The sequence below is a fragment of the Nicotiana sylvestris genome, chromosome 8, assembly GCF_000393655.2.
Source record: "Nicotiana sylvestris chromosome 8, ASM39365v2, whole genome shotgun sequence".
Lineage (NCBI taxonomy): Eukaryota > Viridiplantae > Streptophyta > Magnoliopsida > Solanales > Solanaceae > Nicotiana > Nicotiana sylvestris.
In genome coordinates this window covers 99,733,072-99,757,480 of record NC_091064.1, presented here as the reverse complement: position 1 = coordinate 99,757,480, position 24,409 = coordinate 99,733,072, and the positions used below count along the sequence as shown (strand labels likewise).

At 37.1% G+C, this 24,409-nt stretch overlaps 1 long non-coding RNA gene across 2 annotated transcripts; it reads left to right on the top strand.

The window, feature by feature from the left end:
- Positions 1-6,980: 6,980 nt before the first annotated feature.
- On the top strand, positions 6,981-17,955 carry LOC138876459 (uncharacterized). Of its 2 annotated transcripts, none has more exons than XR_011401745.1 (2): positions 6,981-7,517; positions 16,710-17,955. It is a non-coding gene; the product is annotated as an uncharacterized lncRNA (long non-coding RNA). The 2 variants fall into 2 exon arrangements; XR_011401744.1 differs by lacking the exon at positions 6,981-7,517 and adding an exon at positions 9,935-10,001.
- Positions 17,956-24,409: the final 6,454 nt, after the last annotated feature.

Below are 24,409 nucleotides of genomic sequence, written 5' to 3'. Positions count from 1 at the left end.
GTTTATTTTTTCCATTACTTTCCCAAAACTGTGCTTGATCTGATTCATGAGGGACATGATACGTAGGCAACCTACATAGGGTTTGATCGAATTATTTTTTTTAAAACTAAAAAAAAAGGAAAAAAAGGATGAAATTGTGGATGTGGAAAGTGAGAGGAAAGAAAAGAGTGTTTATCAGAAAGAAAAATAAGCAAGCCAAGAAGTGCTAGAAAAGAAAGAAAAGAAAAAATTGAAATGAACAAAATTGGGATGATACCAAATGACCTTGTGACCCTCGAAGTCATTCTAGAACCGTTAATTATTGCTAGGGGCATTGCACACAATGTGATATTTCTATCTGATAAATGTCATAACGCTAACATGTTGGCTTTGTTTTGTTCCTCTTTGTTACTTTATTATTATCATAATAGAGGGTGGTTAGTTTGTGGCACTTTGGCGATTCGTCCATACAACACAAGGTCCAAAAGCAAGGAAGTCATGGCTAGTAAAGACTTGGACACAGGAGTTGTTGACCCCTCGAGGGAGATTGTGGAGTCGGAATCTGAATTGAAAGAGGGGGTCCAAAGGCTGAAACAACAAATGTCTGAAATGTGTCAAACATGGGCCAATGGTCAAGGACCACCCCTTTCTTATATTTTCCCAGAGTTTACACCCATCTCGACTACTACCACTCCAATTTGATTGTCTGATCAATTCTATCCATTTAGGTTCAGTCTTTATCCCAATTGTACGACTATAGCTGGAACCTCTATTGCGCACTCCCAAAGTGCGCCATTGACAACCAATTAGACAACCACTACAGTTATGCATGTCTTCACCATCCCACAGTCGACGGTGGTGCAGAGGAAAACTCATAAGTAACAACTTGTTACCCAACAAAAACAATACCACTCTCCTGAGTACCACTCTTACCTATTTGATCTTCCTGCAAAGATTGAGAAGCCTACCCGAAAGATAGCACCGGAAGAAATAACCCAAAGACTGAAAAGCTTAGAACAACAATTGAAAAACATACAAGGGCTATCAGGTCAGAAGAGTATTGCCTTCAAGGATCTATGTATGTTCCTCGATGTTCGTTTGCCAAGACTCCCAAATTTGAAAAGTATGATGGACATAGAGACCCCATAGCCCACTTGAAAAGGTATTGCAATCAACTAAGAGGTGCGGGTGGAAATGAAGAATTACTAATGGTTTATTTTGGGGAAAGCCTTACGGGTGTAGCCTCCGAATGGTTTATGGGTCAAGACACATCTTGCTGGTATGTCTGGGATGACATGGCCTAGGCCTTTGTAAAAAAGTTCCAATATAACATTGACATCTCCCCGGAACGTAATTCTCTTTCAAATCTGAAGAAGAAACCAACTGAAAGTTTAGAGAATATTCCATTAAATAGAGAGAACAAGCAGCTAGAGTTAAGCTACCCATGGATGACCACGAGGCTAATCACTGTCTTCCTTCAGGCTCAAGAGCCCGATTACTTTCAAAACATGATGTCCACAGTTGGCAAATCATTCTCGGAAGTAATCAAAATGGGAGAAATGGTAGAGAATGGCCTTAAGACAAGCAAAATTATAAGTCAAGCAACTCTCAAAGCTGCAACTCAGGCTGTCCAAATTGAATCTGGTAATTTTAGTGGCACGAATGAAAAGGTTGAAGAAATCATGATGATATCAGGGTCGAGAAGAGGTCCTAGAAGAACATCTTGAAGGCATGACCAGCCTCGTTTGTTTTTTGACGATTCCCCTGAGAACCAACAATACTATGTTGTTCCACCCTAGTATGTTATCCAGCCACCAAGACACGTCAAAAAGCGAGCACTAGCACCGCAAAATCTCCACCAGCCTCTAAACAATTTTCAGGTGCCCCAGAACCCACATCCAAGTCAGGGGTATAGAGGTAAACAAAGGTTGAAAGATAATTTTACACCGATAGGAGAGTCCTATGCAAGTTTGTTTGAGAAATTAAAGCATTATGACCTGATTGCACCTATTCCTCCGAATCATGTGGACCTGCGTGAAAGAAGCTTTGACCCTTCTAAAAGGTGAGAATACCATTCCAATGCCCAAGGGCACAATATTGAAAGTTGTTGGGATTTGAAAAGAGAAATAGAAAGAATGATACAAGAAGGGATAATTATGATCTAGGACAGTGAGACCCAGAACATCGCATAGAATCCTTTACCTGCACATGATGATGCACACTTTGTGGGGAGGATGCATAGTGACAGGGAGTATGAGAATCCTTTTGGAAACTTGCTAACTAAAGTTAATGATATTGAAATTGGTGAAGGTCCCAGTAATTTTGATGTGCAATCTAGTGGCTAAGATGTAGTGCTTGGTAATTGGAAAGACACTTCTTTCTTGGCTAGCCAGGGATGAGTTTTGGTGGTCTATTTTGTTGTCATTTCTGTTGTCCGAGTTATTTCAGGGTTGTAATTCAGATATTGTCTTGTGGCTCAAACCCTTCTTTTTCTTATTTTGCCTAGTTCGTTTAGTGGTAGTAACTCGTCTAGTGTTATCTAGGATTATTCCAGGGTTGTAACCCATGTCTATTTTTGCTTGTTTTGTTCAAACCCTTTTCACCATCTGTCTAATGTAATCTCTTGTTTCCTGTTAGTTCTAGTCAGTTTTTGTTTAGGTCACTTTTTCTTTTATAGTTCTTTTCATGCTGACTCTAGTGACATAACATGCAAGCATAATTCTCTGCCTGGTCTTAAAAGTTAGTCTAATCATGAAGCAAAAACACAGTTTTGAATATGATAAAATGAGGCATTTGAGGAAACAAGTAAAGATTCACCCATTTTGAGATAACTTGAAGCTTGAATTGAGTGAAACTGAGGTAGTTAGTTTGGGAAATCATGAGGTTGACAAGAGCATACAATAAGGAAATGTCTCTCAAGCAGTTTGAGGAAAATCAGTCAGTGCTGAAATGCATTCTTCCACATCAATACAAGGTTGAGTCAAGTCTGTTTCGAACTGGCAAGGATCATTCATTGGGACAAAGGTATTGTTTGTCGGCAATTTTTGTTTGTGTTGATGCCATCAATAGATACTATGTTTTATTTCTTTGTTTATCTTTAATTGCATGGTTGTACTTGGTATTTTTAAAAGTTTGGCCTGACGAAGGCATTTTGTTCTGCTACCCAAATACTTTTATCCTTTGTTACCCCTTTTGAGCCTTATTTATTTTTTTTCATACCCCTCTTTTGGAATTAGGAGTAGAATTGGAAAATAAGAGGAAGAAAAAGAAGAAAGATAAGAAAAGAAAAGAAAAGAAAAAAAGAAGAAGAAAAAGAAAAAAAATTAAAACCAAGCAAATTTTGTTTGAACTACGTTCGACCTGATTCCTTTTAAGGATATGTAGGCAGCCTTATGGTTTGATCCCCTCAAAATGAAAATTCAAGATTCCCCCAGGCCCAAAGAAACTGGGGCAGAAGTTTTGGTTTTGTAAAAGATCTGATTCCAAGAGCTGTATTTTTGAACCCTTTTCATCTTAAATTATTTTGAGCTTTCATGTCACCTTTCTTTCTAATCCTGTCCAAAAGCCTATATTACGGTCCAAAAATACCTTCCAACCAATATTTGAGGATGTCAAATCAAGTGTGTGGTGAAAGTATGATCTTCCTGCATCATAGGCAATACCTTCATTCTTAGCACAAAGAGAGAAAATGATAAAATGAGCGAGTCTTACCGGTGAAAACTCTCATGGGCACCGTAAGGTGACTGTGAGTTGAGAAAAAGAGCAAAATAAGATAGGCTTAATGGTGAAAACCCTTCAGATCACTACAAGTCGACTGAGAATTGTGGATCAGATAGGACAATTGGAGCGCTGAAGCCCAGTTTCCCAGCTTAGAGGCATAACAAGAGTTGAAGATTTGACTCGCTTGACAGATCAGGACGCTTAATCCAAAGTACATGTCATGGTCAGTGGAGATAACCTTCAAATCAGATTAGTTTCTACTTTGTTCTTTTTCCTTGGTAAAAATATTTTCTTGTTAGATACCATCTCCTCTCGTTTTTTCCCTTATTTTGTTCCTCTTATCTTGTTTGAGTCCCTTTTGGGTCTGATTTTGTCGAAACAAGTGAGAAATAACTTCAAAATCTGCTACCAGCTTTTTAATCACACGAAGCCCATATCTGGAAAGCACATCAAATTGACATAAGATGCATGAGAATAGTGGGTGCACTGAGTTGGTGATAATAGATGTTCTTTGGGATTGAGGTAAAATGCAAAGATTTGGTGAATGTTAGAACACGAGTGCAAGGTATCGGGCATAAGGTATTGTATTTGAATGAATCAGGAATATTTTTTGTGATAAGGGTGGTCCGAAAAAGCGGTCGGTCGATAGCAAGCACTGTCTTCCAAGTTGAAATCCAAGTTGATCGTGACAAGTGCAAGAGAGATTGCCCTCGTAGTCAAGGCCACAAACTAACCACCATATTTAAAACTCACCAGTTTTCTTTGTTTGAAATAGGAACAAAGCAGTGCAAGCAAGTTGGTTCAAAAACAAACAAAAAAAGGAAAAGAAAGAAAAGAAAAAAAGAAGAGAAGAGCCGACAAAGGGAAGTTTCTCAAATGTTTACCTTTATCTATCTTGCTAGTGTGCATAAAATGTTGCCATTGGTCTTCACATTTTTCCTCCTAGGATAAAAAGTCCTAGTCTGATGGAGTTTCCTCCCGATAAAATCTTAGTATGATGAATTTTTCTCCTAAGATAGAAAACCTAGTCTGATGAATTTTCTCTTAGGATCAAAATCTTAGTCTGATGAATCTTTCTCCTAAGATAACCAAAAAAAAAAGACCTAATCTGATGAATTTTCTCCTAGGATTAAAATCTTAGTCTGATGAATCTTTCTCCTAAGATAATAAACCTAGTCTGATGAATTTTCTCCTAGGATCAAAATCTTAGTCTGATGAATATTTCTCCTAAGATAAAAAAAAAAGACCTAGTCTGATGAATTTTCTCTTAGGATCAAAATCTTAGTCTGATGAATCTTTCTCCTAAGATAGAAAACCTAGTCTGATGAACTTTCTGCTAGGATCCAAATCTTAGTTTGATGAATTTTTCTCCTAAGATAACCAAAAAAAGAGAGACCTAGTCTGATGAATTTTCTCCTAGAATCAAAATCTTAGTCTGATGAATCTTTCTCCTAAGATAAGAAACCTAGTTTGATGAATTTTCTCCTAGGATCAAAATCTTAATCTGATGAATTTTTCTCCTAAGATAACAAAAAAAGGGTCCTAGTCTGATAAATTTTCTCCTAGGATCGAAATCTTAGTCTGATGAAACTTTCTCCTACGATAAAAGACCTAGTCTGATGAATTTGCTAGTCAAATTTTCTTGGTTTTACTCATAGGAGATGCACATCTCAGTTGAGTCTTTAGTTTTCCTCTCATCATTGCATCAATAACATAAATGATTTACAGTTTTGTTAACAACTCACAAATCCTCCTAGTGCAAACTGGGGCAGAAAATTTTGTTTGTTTTGTTGTTTTATTGTAGGCACCCACCTGGAGAATGAGGGAATTCATTTCGGAATTGTTTCAAGTTTCAAGTCAGTAGCAGGTGTCCACCTGGAGAACGAGGGAAATCATTTCAGAATTCAATTCAAGTTAGAAGTAGCAGAAGCTCACGGCAAGAATACGGGTCAACAGTCTGAGATGACCAACAGAAGTAGTCTCAATCCAGAATGAAAAAGAGAGAAGAAAAAAAAGAAGTAAATCCAAATGCAGAAGCAGATGCAAGATGTGAACTGTTCAAGACATGATTGAAGTTACGAGCACTGCATGTCTGATCGTGATCCGAAAAGCTGAAGAGGAATGAACTAGCACCTGCAGCTAGCAAGCGTCAAGGTTCAAATCTAAAGTCTGCATGAAAAATCATTCAAGACTCAAGATCAAGCTTCAGAAGATTTATAGATAGGAATCTTGTAACTCATAGCTGACAGGCCTAGTTAGACTTATTCATTTTTTTTTATTTTGATGTAATAACAGGACCGCGGACCGGAACCTCGACGGGACGACACCTCAAGTGGCTCTCCACCTCGGTAAACTCTGTCACTCCTCCTGCTTCTGAACTACACGTGGCCTGATTCATTTATAGCTAAGGATATGTTGGCAGCTCAGATACCAGGGCTCGGTCACATTCTCCTCTCTTTTAGTTTTTGGTCTCTCTAAATAAGAGTCGGGTCAAAAAACCTGTCTAGTCATTCTTTGTCTGAAAACTCTTCGTATTTTCAGTCAAATAGGGGCAGCTGTAGACATGTAATTTTTGACCCTCCCCATGATTTTACATATTTTAGCATTTAAATATTTAGTTTAGGCCTAATATCGCTATTTCAACTAGTTTTGACTCTTTTACTTTATTTTGTCACAAAATTAAAAATTACAAAAATATTTTCCTTTATGTTAGCTAATTTTTGTTTTAACTAGTAACTTTTTAGTTTTTCTTACTTTTCATAAACTGAAAAAAAATACAAAAAAAGTGCTGACATTTTATTTTACAAAAAAGATAAAAAGAAAATTTTAAAAAATATATATTTACTTAATTTAGTTTTGAAGTTGTAGGTTTTAGTATATATTAAATAGTATTTAACAAAACTTAATGTAGCTTACTTTATTTCTCTTTTGGTATACTTGTTATTAATCTAGTTAATTTTCGTTTGGCTATTCATCTTTAAAGAAAGTCATATGGAAAAAGAAAGAGAAATTAATTTATTATAATAGTAGAATTGATTTTTATATTTATATCTTTAATTAAAAAGAAAGAAGGCAAAAAGATTTCACAATTCTTGTTTTCAGTTCTCACCTTAACTTCACGCCATTTTATGCTTTTTAATATTTTATCATTTTATTTTATTTTATTTTCTTTAGTTTTTATCTTCATTAATCAAAAATATTTACTGTGGGGACCACCAACACATGAGTACTACATTATTGTCTCATAGGAGCATATTTAACTAACCTTTTCAAACCTTTCTTTTGGACAGAGAACCAAGAACAAAAAATCCTAGAACCACACATTCCAGCCGTCACCCCACTCCACTGTCTTCTTCTCCACACCGCTACCACTCCCTCAACGCCCAACGACCACCCGCCTCACATCTCCCTACTCCAAGACTACCAGCAACCTCCCACAAAAACGACCTTCAGAGAACGACTAGGCATCTCCTCCCCAACACCCACGTTCCAGCCGCAACCCAGCGAAAAACCCCATCTCCCTTCACAAAAATCACACACACACAGAGTCGAAAATAAAATAAAAGAACAACAAATTGCAGAAATGGTGAAAGCCGATTAAACGATGTGAAATCCTTTTCTGCTAAGCTGTATTGGAGCTGGGGTGTTGGAAACGATTGAGGTCATCGTTCAGTGTTCCGCTTGGCATCGCCGATGTGTTTCTTGTTTCGGGTTTTATTGGTACCGTTGTTGTCCCTGTTTGTTCCTCGAATCGTGGGTTGAGCTTCATTGTTTGTGGAATTAACATTAATCAAATTAGTAAGGGAAAGTTTGCTCAGGTCCATCTCGTCTCTTTCTCTTCTATTTGTGCTGATTATTTTCATGTTAGGATGGAATGATATGATATTTCCTTCTTAATTATTTGGATGTTCTAAATACAAGTATGAATAGTGGATAAACAATATCTATGAGTAGAACATGAATATAAATTAGAATTACTGGAAATGGGCCGTGTGAATTGAACTAAGTCGAGGCGAGATTATTTGGTCTAATTTGCTCGAAATGGGACGTGGAGTTGGGTTAAAAAGAATCAATTCAATTGGAGCATGAGTTGAATTTTTCTCTTAGATAGTTCTCTTTTGTTCATTTATTTATTTATTATCTATTCCTTTTATTATTTAGTCACCCGCTAGTATCATGTTTTGGCCGGCCACACTTGGGTAGGCAAGCCTTAGGATTTTCTTTAGTTTCGAGGCGAGAGATGTTCCCTTAGTTAAATTTATCCGGGGAATGCCCCGGAGGATTTGTATATATTTTATTCCGGAGAATGCCCCGTAGTATTCTGTAATTGGAGACCAGAAGTAGAACTTGTAGTGTTGTATTCTTGTTTTATTTTTCTTTATTAGGTGGGGACGACCTCGAGCCTCTTATGTGTTAATTTTTCCATTTCTGTGTTTATTACCTCAATTCGAATATTTTAAAAGTCAACTAGATCAAGTATGCAACCGTACTAGTTACGTGACTTGGGGAGTGCCTAACACCTTCTCCCCGAGTCAAATGAACCCCCTTACCCGAATCTCTGGTGTAGACTTAGTTTGGAGTCCAAAGTGTTTTAAAAGGAAAATTATTAAAAACAATGGTGATCTGGCACATCGAAACCAATGTCAGGTGGAGACTTTAAAAGTACTTTTGAACACAATTTTGTCCATTTCTAATTGAAACCCCTTTTGAGCTTTACAAATCCTTTTATTATTTTTAAGAGGGTTAAGTGAAGCAGGTAAAAAAGGGGTGTGACGTATGGTCGGAGAGCGGGTGTTTCTCCGGGTGTCGCCCATGAAGGGCGTGATGAGATTTGGGAAGAAGGGCAAGCTAAGCCCTAGGTTTATTAGTCTTTTCGAGATTCTTGATCGAGTGGGAGAGATGGATTACAGACTTGCGTTGTCGCCGAGTTTATCAGTTGTGCACCTAGTGTTTCATGTGTCCATGCTTCAGAAGTATCACGACGATCCATCCCACGTGTTAGACTTTAGCAATATCCAATTGGACAAGGATTTGACCTATGCGGAGGAGTCGGTGGTCATTCTGGACCGGCAGGTTCGTCAGTTGAGATCGAAGAGTTACCCTTCTGTTCGTGTTTAGTGGATAGGTCAGCCTGCTGAGGCTGGGAGTCCGAGTCCAATATGCGGAGCCGATATCCCCATCTTTTTTCCGACTCAGGTACTTCTTTTCTATGTCCGTTCGAGGACGAATGATTGTTTAGAGGTGGAGGATGTGATGACCCAAAAGGTCATCACTTGATTTACAAGTAAATTCTGTGTTCCGAGGCCTTAAAAGCCTCCTTTTATCTCAGCTCGATTTGTGTGCGCGGTCCAGGCGTATATTCAGAACACTTTTATGTGAAAATTTGATGAAAATGCTAAATTGCCTTTAAAATTGAATTTAAGTTGACTTCGGTCAACATTTTGGGTAAACGAATCTGGACCCGTGATTTGATGGTCCAGGAGAATCCGTAGAAAAATATGGGACTTGGGTGTGTGCCCGAAATTGAATTCCGAGGTCCCAAGCCCGAGAAATAAATTTTTGAAGAAAATTGTTTAACTGAAATTTTAAGAGGTTTTGGAAATTTAAATATATTTGAAATTGATGGTATCGGGCCCGTATATATATATATATATATATATATATATATATATATATATATATATATATATATATAGCCTCCCAAAGACCGGGTCTGATTGAGCCCGATAACACCCGGTACTGAGACAGGCCTGATTGTTTTTTTTTCAGAACCGATTTGAACTGACCCGGCATATTGATACCTTTATGAGAGATCTTAATTAAGCTTTTTATGTTTATTTGAAATAAAATGTAAAAATAAAGTCATGAAGTAGAGCGAGTTTGGTCAAGTAATATAATAAGAAGTGGAATTACTTTTCTTTCCTTTTTCTCGATTAGGCAAACGTTATATATTAGGTAAAACGGTCTCGTGACTACTTAAACTTGCACTAGTTTGTTATTCCGATATATAAACTTATAATTTTTCTATTTTAACACTTCTACTTAACAGAAAAAATATTAATAAACACCTTTGATCATTAACTATGCTTACGTGACTGAAGTATATCTGCGTGCAAGTTATGCTTTTATATTAATCATAATGTATTTGGAAAGAATAATTAAACAATTTATTCCCCAAATCTTTTCTTTAAATACATACGATACGCCACCAACTTTCACCATTTTATGGCACTTGGCAGCGTTGTAAAAACGCTGAAAAGTTAAGGTAGCTTTTGGATCTCTCTCGGTGGACTCTGCTACAGGTAATTCTCTGCACTCAATTATGATATCCCTGATTTCATTATATAGTTTTGCTCTCGTCATGTTCAGTTTCTTCTTTAATTTTTCGTTTTCCCTATTTTTTTTTAAAAATTTAATCTTGAGGGTCAGTGCCAGAAAGTTCAAAATTCGCTGGATAATAGGTCCGTCGTCTATCCTTCTCCCTTAAATAGGGATGGTGTTCGGAATAAACCCCCCCACAAAATTAATATTTACGGTAATAATAGCGGAACAATAATGTAGTATCAAAATACAGTAATCAACAAAAGGACACAAAGATTTTAACGTAAAAAATCCTTCTGAATAAGGGAAAAAATTGTGAGCCCGAGAGGAGCAAAGTAATCCACTATAATGAGAAATTTTACACTCAGTAGTCCGAGTAAAATAATCCAGGGACCACTATACACTCAAAAGAAATAACCCTCTTTTAAGATTCCCACCTCACTACAATATCGCTCACACTCTCTATTTCCCTACACAGTCTATTTCTCACAACGCTTGAGATATAATCTCTGCAACTACTGTGTTGCTTCTCTTTCTCTGTGTTATAAATGAAGAAGCCGAGAGCCTCTTTTTATAGGGTGAAGTTGCCGCCCACTTGACCAATCAGGAGCATTGGTTCAGTTGCAATTTGAATTGCAACTTGCCAATTTGCATTCTTGCAAATTGTTTGGCAAAACCGATTCGGAGATTTGGAATCTAACTTATCTTATTTTCTTTTCTTTTTTATTATTATGGGGATGGAACTCACAATCTCTCTCCACCAGACCCATTCTTCTGAAGGAGGTAGCACCGGACTTCTAACTTGAGTGCATGCCAACAAGTTCTTTGCACAATTCGAACTTGTCTCTTGGTACCACCTTGGTCAGTATATCTGCAGGATTTTCACTTGTGGAGATCTTCAAGACTTGTAGAGATTCACTCTTTACCTTTTCTCGGATCCAATGATATCTCACATCAATATGTTTAGTCCTTGCATGATACATGGAGTTCTTGCTCAAGTCTATTGCACTTTTACTGTCACAATAGACAACATACTCATTCTGATGTAAGCCAAGCTCTTGAAAGAACCGTTTCAACCATATCATCTCCTTGTCAGCTTCTGTAGCGGCAATGTATTCCGCTTCAGTTGTAGAGAGTGCGGCACACTTTTGCAACCTCGACTGCCATGATATAGCTTCCCCTAAAAATGTAAACAGGTATCCTGTAGTAGATTTACGATTATCAAGATCACCTGCCATATCAGCATCCGTGTAGCCCTTCAATATTGGATCAGATCCTCCAAAACACAAGCAATCTCCTACTGTACCTCTTAGGTACCTGAGTATCCACTTGACTGCTTCCCAATGTTCCTTTCCAGGATTTTCAAGAAACCTGCTGATAACACCAACTATGTGAGCAATATCAGGTCTAGTGCATATCATTGCATACATCAAGTTTCTGATTGCTGAAGAATAAGGAACTCCAGCCATGTTCCTTTTCTCCTCCACTGTTGTAGGACACATCTTCTTTCTCAACTTCAAATGCCTAGCAAGAGGTGTGCTGACTCGCTTAGCATTCTTCATGTTGAAGCGTTCCAGTACACGTTCAATGTACTTCTCCTGAGACAACCACAACTTTCTGCTTGTTCTCTTTCGAACAATCTTCATTCCCAAAATTTGTTGTGCTGAGCCCAAGTCCTTCATGTCAAAGGACTTAGATAAGTCTCCCTTCAACTTGGAAATCAGCTCCTTGTCTTGTCCTACAATCAACATGTCATCCACATACAACAACAATATAATAAAGTTGTTATCAAAAAATCTTTTGTAGTATACACATGGATCAGAATATGTCTTTATGTAAGTTTGACTTTTCATGAATGAGTCAAACTTCTTGTACCACTGCCTTGGTGCCTGCTTCAACCCATAAAGACTCTTATTCAGTTTGCACACCATGTGTTTCCTTTCAGCTACTTCAAATCCTTCTGGATGCTCCATATAGATCCCCTCTTCTAAATCTCCGTGAAGAAATGCAATTTTCACATCCAACTGCTCCACTTCAAGATCTAGGCTAGTTGCTAAGCTCAAGATTGTACGAATAGAAGTCATTTTGACAACAGGTGAGAAAATTTCATCAAAATCAATACTTTTCTTTCGTTCGAAGCCTTTAACCACCAATCGAGCTTTGTGTCTAACCAGCTTGCCGTTTCCATCTTTCTTGAGTTACTTACATTTGAGTGGTCTTTTACCCTTTGGAAGTTCAACCAGCTTGTAGGTGCCATTTTTTGTAAAGATTCCATCTCTTCTTGCATAACTTTCATCCACTGATTCTTTTCTGGATGGGACAACACCTTCTTAGGACTTTCTGGCTCCCCTCATCACTGATGAGGACATACTCCATGGAAGGGTACCTGCATGACTCTACCCTTGGCCTCTCTGATCTCCTCAGAGGTTGAGGTTGTTCTTCTTCTTGAGTGGGATACTCCACTTGCTCGACATCATCATCAAGTTGCTCCCCCTGCTCAATAACCTCACCAGGTTTCTCTCTTTGCTCGGCAACCTCGTCGGTCGTACTTTTTGCACTTGTGGGATAGTTAGAAGAATAATGAATGGTAACAAGGTTAGGGATTATACCATTCTTTGTCTTCTCTGACTGATCATCTACAGCTCCAACTTCACTTTCTCGGAAGATTACATCTCTGCTTCTAATGACCTTCTTCTTTACAGGATCCCACAATTTGTACCCGAACTCTTCATCTCAATATCCGATGAATATGTAGGGAACAGATTTATCATCCAACTTTGTTCTCTGCTCCTTTGGTACATGTGCAAAAGCTCTGCAATCGAACACCTTCAGATGTGAGTAGGACATCTCCTTGTTGGTCCATACTCTCTGTGGGATGTCAAACTCCAATGGAACTGATGGACTCCTATTGATAAGGTAACAGGTTGTCTGAACTGCTTCACCCCAGAATGACTTAGGCAGTTTAGCCATTCTGAGCATGCTTCTCACCTTCTCAACAATAGTGCAGTTCATCCTCTCGGCTATTCCATTGTGCTGTGGGGTTCCACGAACTATTTTTCATGTCTGATCCCATGACTTGAACAGTACTCTTCAAATTCTCTTGAAGTGTACTCACCTACATTGTCATTTCGGAGATGCTTTAGCTTTCGACCCGTCTCTCTTTCCACCAGAGCATGAAATTTCTGGAAAACTTGAAATACCTGATCTTTGGTTTTCAAGATATAAACCTACAGTTTACGTGAAGCGTCATCAATAAAAGTAACAAAATATTTGTTACCGCCCATCGATTTAATTTTCATTAAACCACAAATATCAGAATACACTAAATCAATCATATTCAATTTTCTTTCAGACGATGTCTGAAATGAGACTCTATGTTGCTTATCAAATAAACAGTAGCAAGGTTTTACTGTTGTACCTTTGGCAAAAGAGATGAGTGATTTCCTGGCAAGAATTTGCAATCCCTTCTTGCTCATATGACCCATTCTTTTGTGCCACAAATCTGCAGAAATCTCATGTTGTACCGCATTCAATTCACCTTGGCATATTTCTACATTTGTCCTGTACAACGTGACACGAGCAACTCTCTTTGCAATCACCAATGATCCCTTGGTGAGTCTCCACTTTTGATTCGCAAAATAGTTCTCGTATCCATCTCGGTCTAAAGCAATTCCAAGATCAAGTTCATTCGCAAATCAGGTACATGCCGCACGTTCTTTAGAACCAATGTGCATCCGACATTTGTCTTGATACAAATGTCACCAATCCCCGCAATCTTTGAGTAACTTGTGTTACCCATTCTCACAGTTCCAAAATCACCTGCTACATATCTGCAAAAAAGATCTCTTACCGGTATGACATGGTAAGATGCCACTGTGTCAACCACCCATTCCGACTCTGGACCTGACAGGTACATGCATTCCTCTTCCTCATTTATAAAGAGGACAACATTATCATTGTTTTGCACCATGGCGGTTATGTTGTCGTCATTCTTCTAGCCACTGGTTTCACATTTGCCCTTCCTTGGATTTGGGCAATCTCTTTTGAAGTGACCTGGTTGATCACAATTGTAGCAATTTCTGGCTCTTGATTTGGATCGGTTCTTTGACATCCCACGAGCTCCGGATCTACCATCGTTGCTCGAACTCCTTTGATAACTCCTACCTCTACCTTCTGTGATAAGAGCTTGTCCTTGATTTTCAGGCTTCTTTCTCTTCTTCTCATTGAGTAGAAGAGCTGATGTGACATCTTTTAACTCAATGGTGGTCTTACCATGCAGGATGGTTGTTGTCAAATTATCATACAAAGATGGCAACGAGTTCAATAACAAGATGGCTTTATCTTCTTCCTCGATTTTCACTCCGAGGTTGGCGAGCTGTGTGATTAGTTCATTAAACACATTTAAATGTGACAAAAATTTGTACCTTCACCCATGTGTAGGGCGTATAACTGCTTCTTCAGGTACAATTTATTTCTCAATGTTTTGGACATGTATAGGCTTTCCAACCTTGTCCAAATGCCACGTGAGGTGTCTTCATCAATGATGTTATTTATCACATCATCTGATAAGTGCAACCTGATTGCACTAGTAGCTCTTTTATCCAAGTCAGTCCAATCATCAGCTTTCATGGTATTAGGCTTTTTGGTATCAGCATCTAGTACCTTGTGTAATCCTTGTTAGATGAGCAGATCCCTCATCCTTCTTTGCCATGTTGAGAAACTGTTATCTCCGTCGAATTTTTCTACCTCGTACTTTACTCCGGACATTTTAATTTTTCACCAAGTATAGTACTACCGACAATGAATAGTATTTCTGTGAACGAGCAGAACCTGTGCTCTGATACCAGTTGTTGGGAATAAATCCCCCACAAAAATAATATTTACCGTAATAACAGCGGAACAATAATATAGTACCGAGATACGGTAATCAACAAAAGGACACAAAGATTTTAACGTGGAAAATCCTTCTGAATAAGGGAAAAAACCACGAGCCCGAGAGGAGCAAAGTAATCCACTATAATGAGGAATTTTATACTCAGTAGTCCGAGTAAAATACTCTAGGGACCACTATACACTCAAAAGAAATAATCCTCTTTTAAGATTCTCACCTCACTATAATATTGCTCACACTCTCTATTTCCCTACACAGTCTATTTCTCACAATGCTTGAGAAATAGTCTCTGCAACTACTGTGTTGCTTCTCTTTCTCTGTGTTCTAAATGAAGAAACCGAGAGCCTGTTTTTATAGGGTGAAGTTGCCGCCCACTTGACCAATCAGGAGCATTGGTTCAGTTGCAATTTGAACTGCAACTTGCCAATTTGCATTCTTGCAAATTGTTTGGCAAAATCGATTCGGAGATTTGGAATATAACTTATCTTCTTTATTATTATTATTATTATTATTATTATTATTATGGGGATGGACCCCACAGATGGCACATGGGCTGTGTGGGTTTTGACACATGAGGGGCGATGCGGGTTTAAACACATGCGGTGCGGGAAGTAATTAAAAAAAGATAAAACTTTGTGTGGTTGCGGGACCGGTGCAGGTTAGGATTTAAATTTTGTACAAAAATTAGAGCTAAGTTTCTTCGGCCTTCGCTCTTCCTCAGTCAGCTCTTTATCTCTGTGATTTTTCTGAAAAGTTGCAATAAGCTTTTAGTAAACAACTTTTAGCTTAAAATTTCTGATCGTTCTCTTAATGATCTGGAAAGATTGGCTTTTTTGCCTGACTGTACTGTTTCTTCGTCTCCTTTGCATAGAAATACATACCTTACCATGTTCAATTTCAACCTCAACAAATTAATAGAAATTGAGTAGCTCTTTATTTGTTTGCTAGATCTATTTGTCCAGTAAAGCAAGTTCATGTCTCTAGTCACAGTCTAGTAATCTAAGATCACGATAATAAGAAATTATCCTTTTTTGGTTTCTTTGTCCTAAGCTTTGAGATGTGAATGCTAATTTACGTGAATAACAATCAATATTCCACCAGAAATAGAACATATACCAAACTCGGTTAGCTACTATTCTTGGATAAAAAAATGTTGCATAAGATGAACTCAGAAAACGGGTCAAATTAATGGATGCCAACTAAAGATTTATTTTTTAGAGGATCTGGGTATATTTGGATGACCATCCAAAAAATACAACAATTACTTTACTGAATAATTTTATAACTCGGATGACCACCAATATAAATTTTTTCATCTTGAGAGAATGAATTATCTTTATAAATGGGCCATCTTAAAGAAGTTAAAATGACACGAGAGAGTATTCCTTTTAAGAATTTTAACCTCCCTTGGGTGCTCTCTTTTTCAGATGTTATATAACTCTTGGTCTTCTAAGTTTCATTTATCTGCTAAAACCACATGATCATTAGATAGAGTATATTTTACACAGGAGAGCACTTCTTTAACCTCCTTGATTAAATTCATGTATGCACCACTGCTATCTCCAATCTACGTTCTTTCCTGGTACTCTTTCATGTATCATGATTTTGTCTCTCTGATATAACTGAACAAACTCTTTCATGAATCCTCATTTCATCATCATTACCAAAATAACTCCGATATAGGTAAAATGCTAATATTTTATGTAATAGAAAACGTTGAACTACTAGTTATTATAGCTATGCATACATTGTTGAAATGTGTACACTAATGAGAATTTGGATATTGCCTCTATCCCAGATTTTAATTTTCAGGGTAGCCTGCTAACTCGTCAGTACTAGACCATGAGGAGTGCTAGTAGATCTGGTGAAGCTACAATTAGCAATTTGTCCTGTAATGTTGTTGATGGGATTCTAGGCTGCTTGCCTTTGAAAGATGCAGTGAAGACCAGTATATTGTCAAAGGACTGGAGGTACAAATGGGTCACACGTCAAGAACTTGATTTTAGTGATGAGTTTTTCAAAGAAATTCAAGAATTAAGCCAAGGCAATCATTTACCAAGTCCTACTACTCCATAGAGGACCAATACTGAAGTTTGAACTTGGAGGCGACTTGAAAAGTTGTCCGGATATTGATCACTGGATACTCTTCTTGTCAAAGAAAAATGTCCAGGAATTCACCCTTAACATGTGGCCAGACAACAAATACTATTATTTACCTTCTCACTTGTTTACGTTCCAGGAACTAAGGCATCTGGAAGTTAGTGAATGCTTGTTCCACCCTCCACCCGGTTTCGAAGCTTATTAGTCTTGATCTTCAGCATGTCAAATCTATAAGAATGTCGGGCATGTCTTTCAGAAACGTTGAGGTGGTTTCAGGTGCTGTTTACTTGATTACAAGCTGCCCAAAATTACAAGAGCTTACAATTGATAGTACTCTGCTATTAATCATGTTATTGAATATGCCTTGATAACCTATTAGGTTTCAGTGGGAAATGTTGTGGAACCTGTTGTACAATTCTTACGAGCCCAATCAATCTCGTCATGTGGTGTTGCAAAGCTGCTTCAAAGAGTGGAAATGAGTTGTTTTACTGGTGCTGAGGTGGAAATGGAATTTGTTAGATTTATATTGGCATCAGCACCTGTACTGGAGGAAATCTTAATTTGGAATGTTGCGCATCACTTTCTTCAGAGTACACAGATGATGGATGATGAGATGAAACAGTTCCACCGACCATCACCCAATCTTAATTGAAGTTTTCACACAAGAAGATTGTGTGTTACTTGAACCCGAAGAAGTCATGGATTAAGTGTCATGACTTTAATTTGCTTATTGTTTTTAATTGGTCTAGTCCATGTTCTTTCCCAAAATCGTATGTTGCAATTGCTAATAGTTTAACCTGATATTTTATGACTTGCGGGGATCCTTGATTTGGTTTCGGGAATGTTTGAGAGTAATTTCAAGCAATTAGTCTCTTTTTGGAAGCTTAAGTTGTGAGAGTTGATCAAAATTTGACTTTTGAGTAGATGACCTTGGATTGGTGATTTGATGGTTCCAATAAGTTCGTACGCTGATTTTGAACTTAGGCGCATATTCAGATTTGGATTTAGAGGTTCCTTTTTGCTGTATTTGCGGAAGTTGGCAATTTGAAACCGGGAGTTGACTTTAATATTATCGGGTTCTCATTGGTGTTCTCGAACTTTGGATAAATTTATTTATGGGAAATTTTCATAACTGCAACTTTTATAAGAGTATATTCCAATATCTACGACTATTATTGGATTCACGTTTTGTACAAAATAAGTGCATTCGGTTTATATAACTAATGAGCGTCCAGTTTATTATGTAACCCAATAAATGTGGTAGAATTCCTTTAATTAAGGAAATCAACTAGCAATCAAATATTATCACAATAATGCAAATCTAATTATCTCCATTCTATTAAGAATATTCCATTCTTCGTGTATTGATGCAGCTCGCATTTACGATTCATCATGATTTATCATATCAAAAGAAATATTTAATCCAAGTATTATTTGAACCTTAGTTGTAATTTGTAAGGAAAAATAAACATTAACATGAATTTTTAATTATAAGGAAAATCATCCATGACAGTACACGGACATTCATAAGTTGTAGATACACGTATATATAATGTGTCATTACCTATTTTGAAGGGGAAAAAATATGAATGTTTGTTGCTTAAATTTCATTACTTAAAAGTGTTTATTACTTAAAGGTATTATTCACCAACAAAATTGATTCATACAAGCACATCACTGCAATGTTGTAATATTCTCATATAGCTTCAAGCTACTCTATTATTTTTGAAATAACAAAAAATATAAAAATTTGGGTAGAAGAAAGGTTGGGTGATAAGAAATTTTCCTTCACAGTTAAGAAGAACAAAGGAATTAGAGCATGCGCTTAACAGAGATAATTAGAGGGTTTGGGATGCAATTGGAGGAGTCTCTACCACCACTGTCCATGATTTTCTGAGCAATGTATTTTTTATGTATTTTTATTTGCACAGAATATATGGAACAAAGAAAAGAACGAAAGACGCTTGTGATATACTGGAATATCTTTTCCCGGAGAAATTGGGAAAAATATTGATAGGGATAGATAAATTTTAGGTGAGAGAGAATTAAAAAGAGATATCTTTTAAGTGAGAGAGAATCTTAAGAAAGAGATTTGAGGATATAAAAAGTTGTACATAATAAAATAAATTTTACTAAAAGTAATTTTGTAAAGGTAGTTGTAGGAAACTAAAATAAATCCTTGAAAGGTTGTATTCTATGTAAATTCCTCTTTAGGTAGTTGATTGAAACTTGTGTGCAAAGTTTGGTTGTGATCCGGAATATCTAAGTGTGATTCAGACACGTTTGACGAAGTTGGGATGTTTGAAACTTAAAGAGACATATATCGATCACATAACACAAATAGGCAACTAAGGTCAAATCCTAAGGGGTATTCCCCCAAAGGTTAGACAAGATACTTACCTCAAACAAGCCAATTCAATATTCCAAAAAATATTTTCCCTTGAAAATTCACCTCCGTCCGGCTTAAATTTAGCCAAAAACGACCTAACAACATTAAACAATGTTAAAGGAATCAATACCAAACAATAAAGCCCAATCTTTACCCAATTCCCTAAAAGTCAACAAAAGTCAGCTCCGGGCTCGTCCGATCAAAACCCAAGTCGAGGCGTAGATCTCCACTACCCATAATCCCACGAGTTCAAATATGTGATTGATTTTTAAAACCGAGTCCAAATCGAGTCTCAAATTCCCAATTTTTATTTTTTAAAACATAGTCAAAAATCCTCAAATATTCCTTTCAAATTCCATCATTTTAGTGTAATATCCATAAGAAATCAAGTTATATTATTAAAATTAAGTGAAAATCACTTACCCAATTGCTATGTATGAAAATCTCCTTCAAAAAATCGCCTCCCACCATGTCTAGGTATCAGAATGTGATTAAATAAAACTAAACCCCGAAATAGCTAGCTATAAACGAGAAGCAGATGTCGCATTTGCGAATTTGAGACCTTAAAAATGCGACCAATGGATCTCAAATGCGAATATTGCCAAACCCAGTGGATGTCGCAATTGCGACCAAGAATTTTGCAACTTCGAAGACCCACTGCCACGTCCGCCATCGCAAATGCGGTGACTACTTCGCAAATGAGAAGTTGCAACTGCCTCCCTCACTGTCGCAAATGGACCAACTTCCTCGCAATTACGAGTTCTCCCCGGACTGCCCCCTCCTCCTCCAAATGCGATAAAACCATCACAAATACGAGTAGACATCCGCAAATTCGTGGTCTGCAACATCAACAATACCTGAAGCTAATCAAAACACTCCGAAATTATTTCGAAACTCACCTGAGCCCCTCAGACCAAACACCAACCATCCACACAAGTACATAAATATTATACAAACTTGCTCGCATGCTCGGAACATCAAAATAACATAAAAAATACGAATAGAATGCCAAAACGCTTTATGCAAGCTATGAAACTCAAGAACTCAATATTCATAACCAAGCATCTGATTCCTACCAAACAAGCTCGGAATGACAACAAACTGCAAACAAGTTCTAAACGACAAAACAGAAATATTTCAAATCCTAGAACAACAATCCGAACCCGATAGCCACAAAGTCAACCCATGGTCAAACTATGAAATTTCTAAACCTTTAAATTGTCAACTTTCGGCCGACAAAAAGAGCTAAATCATCCTAGGAACCTCCGAATTCAATTCCAGGCATATGCCCAAATTCAAAATTATCATATGAACCTATTGGAACCATCAAAATACCATTCCGGGATTGTTTTCACAAAAATTAAACTTTAGTCAACTCTCATAACTTAAGCTTCCAAATTAGGAACTAGGTGTCCCAAATCAATCCAAAACCTCCCCGAAATAAAACTAACCATCCTCACAAGTCACATAATGGCAAATACACATACGGAAAGCAACGACTAAGGGAACAGGGCTCAAATATATAAAATGGCCGGTCAGGTCGTTACATTATCTGTGTTTGCCAAAAGTTTTAACTTCAATATCGATCAAAAGTGGTCGAAAACTGGAAGAATTTCTTCAAGTTTAACTGTCCAACAGAAATCGATCGATAAAATCTAAATTTATTTAAATTCTTTTTAGTTATCTATGCAAAATGTAAGTCTGGCCATCTTTGGTCAAAGCTTGACTAGTTAATTGACTAATATTGGTCGGTGTGTTAAAAGATTGGTAGGAAAATTATAGTTCCCGGATTTTGGCGCTAAAATAATCGACCAACTTCGGTTGGTGTACTTCTAAAAAATAAAAACTGTAATAAAATAAAAGTAATGTAGTAAAATGTAAATAAAAAGAGATAGAAAGAAGGGAGAAGTGTTTTCTTCTTTCACTTTGGTGTATTTTTTCATTGCAAGTACATGACCTTTTATAGGCATAAAAAGTAAAGATGGTAGACATAAAGTAGGAAATTTAATCTTTAAGTTATTCACAACATGGGCATCCAATGTAGCATCCAATGTAGTATCCAATGTACAAACTATTCATAACACTCCCCCTTGGATGTCCATGTAAGATAATGTGTCTCATTAAAAACTTACAAAAAAATATTGGGATGTACATAGTTATTTATAATATGAATTGCTTGCTGCCTCATTAAAAACCTTACCAGGAAAACCCAGTGGGACAAAACCTTAGTTAAGAAAAAAAGTGCAGCGTGTAGTTACTCCCCCTAATGAAAAATCACTTAATGTCTCGAAGACGACACATCCCAATCTTATATATCAGCTTTTCAAATATTGAGATTGGTAACGCCTTAGTGAACATATCAGCCAAATTATCACTTGAACGAACTTGTTGTACATTTATTTCACCATTCTTCTGAAGATCATGAGTGAAAAAGAATTTCGGTGAAATGGGTTTTGTTCTATCTCCTTTGATATATCGTCCTTTCAATTGAGCTATGCATGCAACATTGTCTTCATACAATATTGTTGGAATATTCTCTTTCGAAGAAAGACCATATGTTTGCTGAATGTGTTGAGTTATAGATCTTAACCAAACACATTCTCGACTTGCTTCGTGAATGGCTATTATCTCTGCATGATTTGAAGAAGTAGCAACCATAGTTTGTTTTGTCGAATGCCATGATATGGCTGTACCTCCACTTGTAAATAAATAGCATGTCTGAGATCGACCTTTGTGTGGATCAGACAAATATCCTGCATCTGCATAACCAATCAATGATGGCTTGGATTCATTTGAATAAAATAAACCCATATCAATGGTCCTTTGGAGATATCTGAATATATGTTTAATACCATTCCAGTGTCTTTGTGTTGGCGAAGTACTAAATCTTGCCAATAAGCTTACTGAGAAAGCTATATCTGGTCGGGAATTATTGGCAAGATACATTAATGCCCCAATTGCACTAAGATATGGTACTTCGGCACCAAGAAGCTCTTCATCATTTTCATGAGGTCGGAATGGATCTTTCTTTATATCAAGTGATCTCACAACCATCGGGGTACTCAATGGATGTGCTTTATCCATATAGAATCGCTTTAAAATCTTTTCGGTGTATGTTGATTGATGGACAAATATTCCATCTTTCATATACTCAATTTGTAGACCAAGACAAAATTTTGTCTTTCCAAGATCTTTCATTTCAAATTCTTTCTTCAAACAGTCTACTGTTTTTGGAAGCTCCCCAGGAGTTCCAATGATATTTAAATCATCAACATACACGGCGATTATAACAAATTCAGATCCAGTCCTTTTTATAAAGACACAAGGACAAATTGGATCATTCTTGTACCCTTCTTTCAACAGGTATTCACTTAGGCGATTGTACCACATACGACCTGATTGTTTCAATCCGTATAAAGATTTCTGAAGCTTTATTGAACAAGTTTCTCGAAATTTTTTTTATGCTTCTGGCACTTTAAATCCCTCAGGTACTTTCACAAAATTCTGTTGTCTAATGATCCGTACAAATAGGCTGTAACAACATCCATTAGATGCATATCAAGTTTTTCTTGCACTGCCATATTTATGAGATACCTGAAAGTGATAGCATCCACTACAGGAGAATATATCTCCATATAATCAATTCCAGGATTTTGGGAAAACCCTTGTTCCACAAGTCGCGCTTTATATCTAACGACTTCATTTTTATCATTTCGTTTTCGCACAAAAACCCATTTATACCCTACTGGCTTTATGCCTTCATGTGTTCGAACTATGGGTCCGAAGACTTCACGTTTTCCAAGTGACGTTAACTCTGTCTGGATAGCGTCTTTCCATTTTGGCCAATCATTTCTCTATCTACATTCATTGACAGATTTTGGTTCAAGATCCTCATCTTGTTACATTATTTCAACGACAACATTATAAGCAAAAATGTTATCGATAACAATATTATTTCGGTTCCATATTTTCCCGGTTGAGACATAACTTATTGATAACTCTTTATTTTCATTATTTTCAGGTACCTAGACCTCTCCTAAGGTCTTATCATTTGTTACGTCTTGGGGCTCTTCTTGAGCCACTACCTCTGTGTTATGTTCACTTTGATCACTTGCTCCTTTTCTTCTTCGAGGATTTTTATCTTTAGAACCGATTGGTCTACCACGTTTCAAGCATGGCTTAGACTCATTTGCTTTAATTAATTGTTCTGTCGGGATATCAACTCGAATTGGAGCATTAGCAGCTGGAATATGTGACTTAGTCACCCTTGGTAGGTCAGTGAATGCATCTGGCAATTGATTTGCAATATTTTTTAAATGAATAATCTTTTGAACCTCTTGTTCACATTGATTTGTTCGAGGATATAAATGAGACAATGATAATGCATTCCAATCTATCTTCTTTTTTAGCTGCTTATTTTCTCCCCCTAATGTTGGATATACTGATTCATTAAAATGGCAATCACAAAATCTTGTCGTAAATAAATCTCCAGTCATCGGCTCTAGATATTTTATAATAGAAGGAGATTCATATCCAACATATATCCCCAACCTTCTTTGAGGACCCATCTTTGTGCGTTGTGGTGGAGCAATTGGAACATATATCGCACAACCAAAGATCCTAAGATGGGAAATATTTGGCTCCTGACCAAAAGCCAATTGCAATGGGGAGACTTTATGATAACTTGTGGGCCTTATCCGCACAAGTGCTGCTGCGTGCAAAATAGCATGACCCCATACTGAAATGGGAAGTTTTGTTCTCATAAGCATTGGTCTAGCAATTAATTGGAGGCGTTTGATCAATGATTCTGCTAGACCATTTTGTGTATGAACATGAGCAACCGGATGCTCAATTGTTATCCCAGTTGAAATACAATAATCATTAAAGGCTTGGGATGTAAACTCACCAGCATTATCAAGACGAATTGTCTTAATTGCATAATCTGGAAATTGTGCTCTTAGCTTTATTATTTGAGCCAACAATCTCGCAAATGCCATATTGCGAGTTGA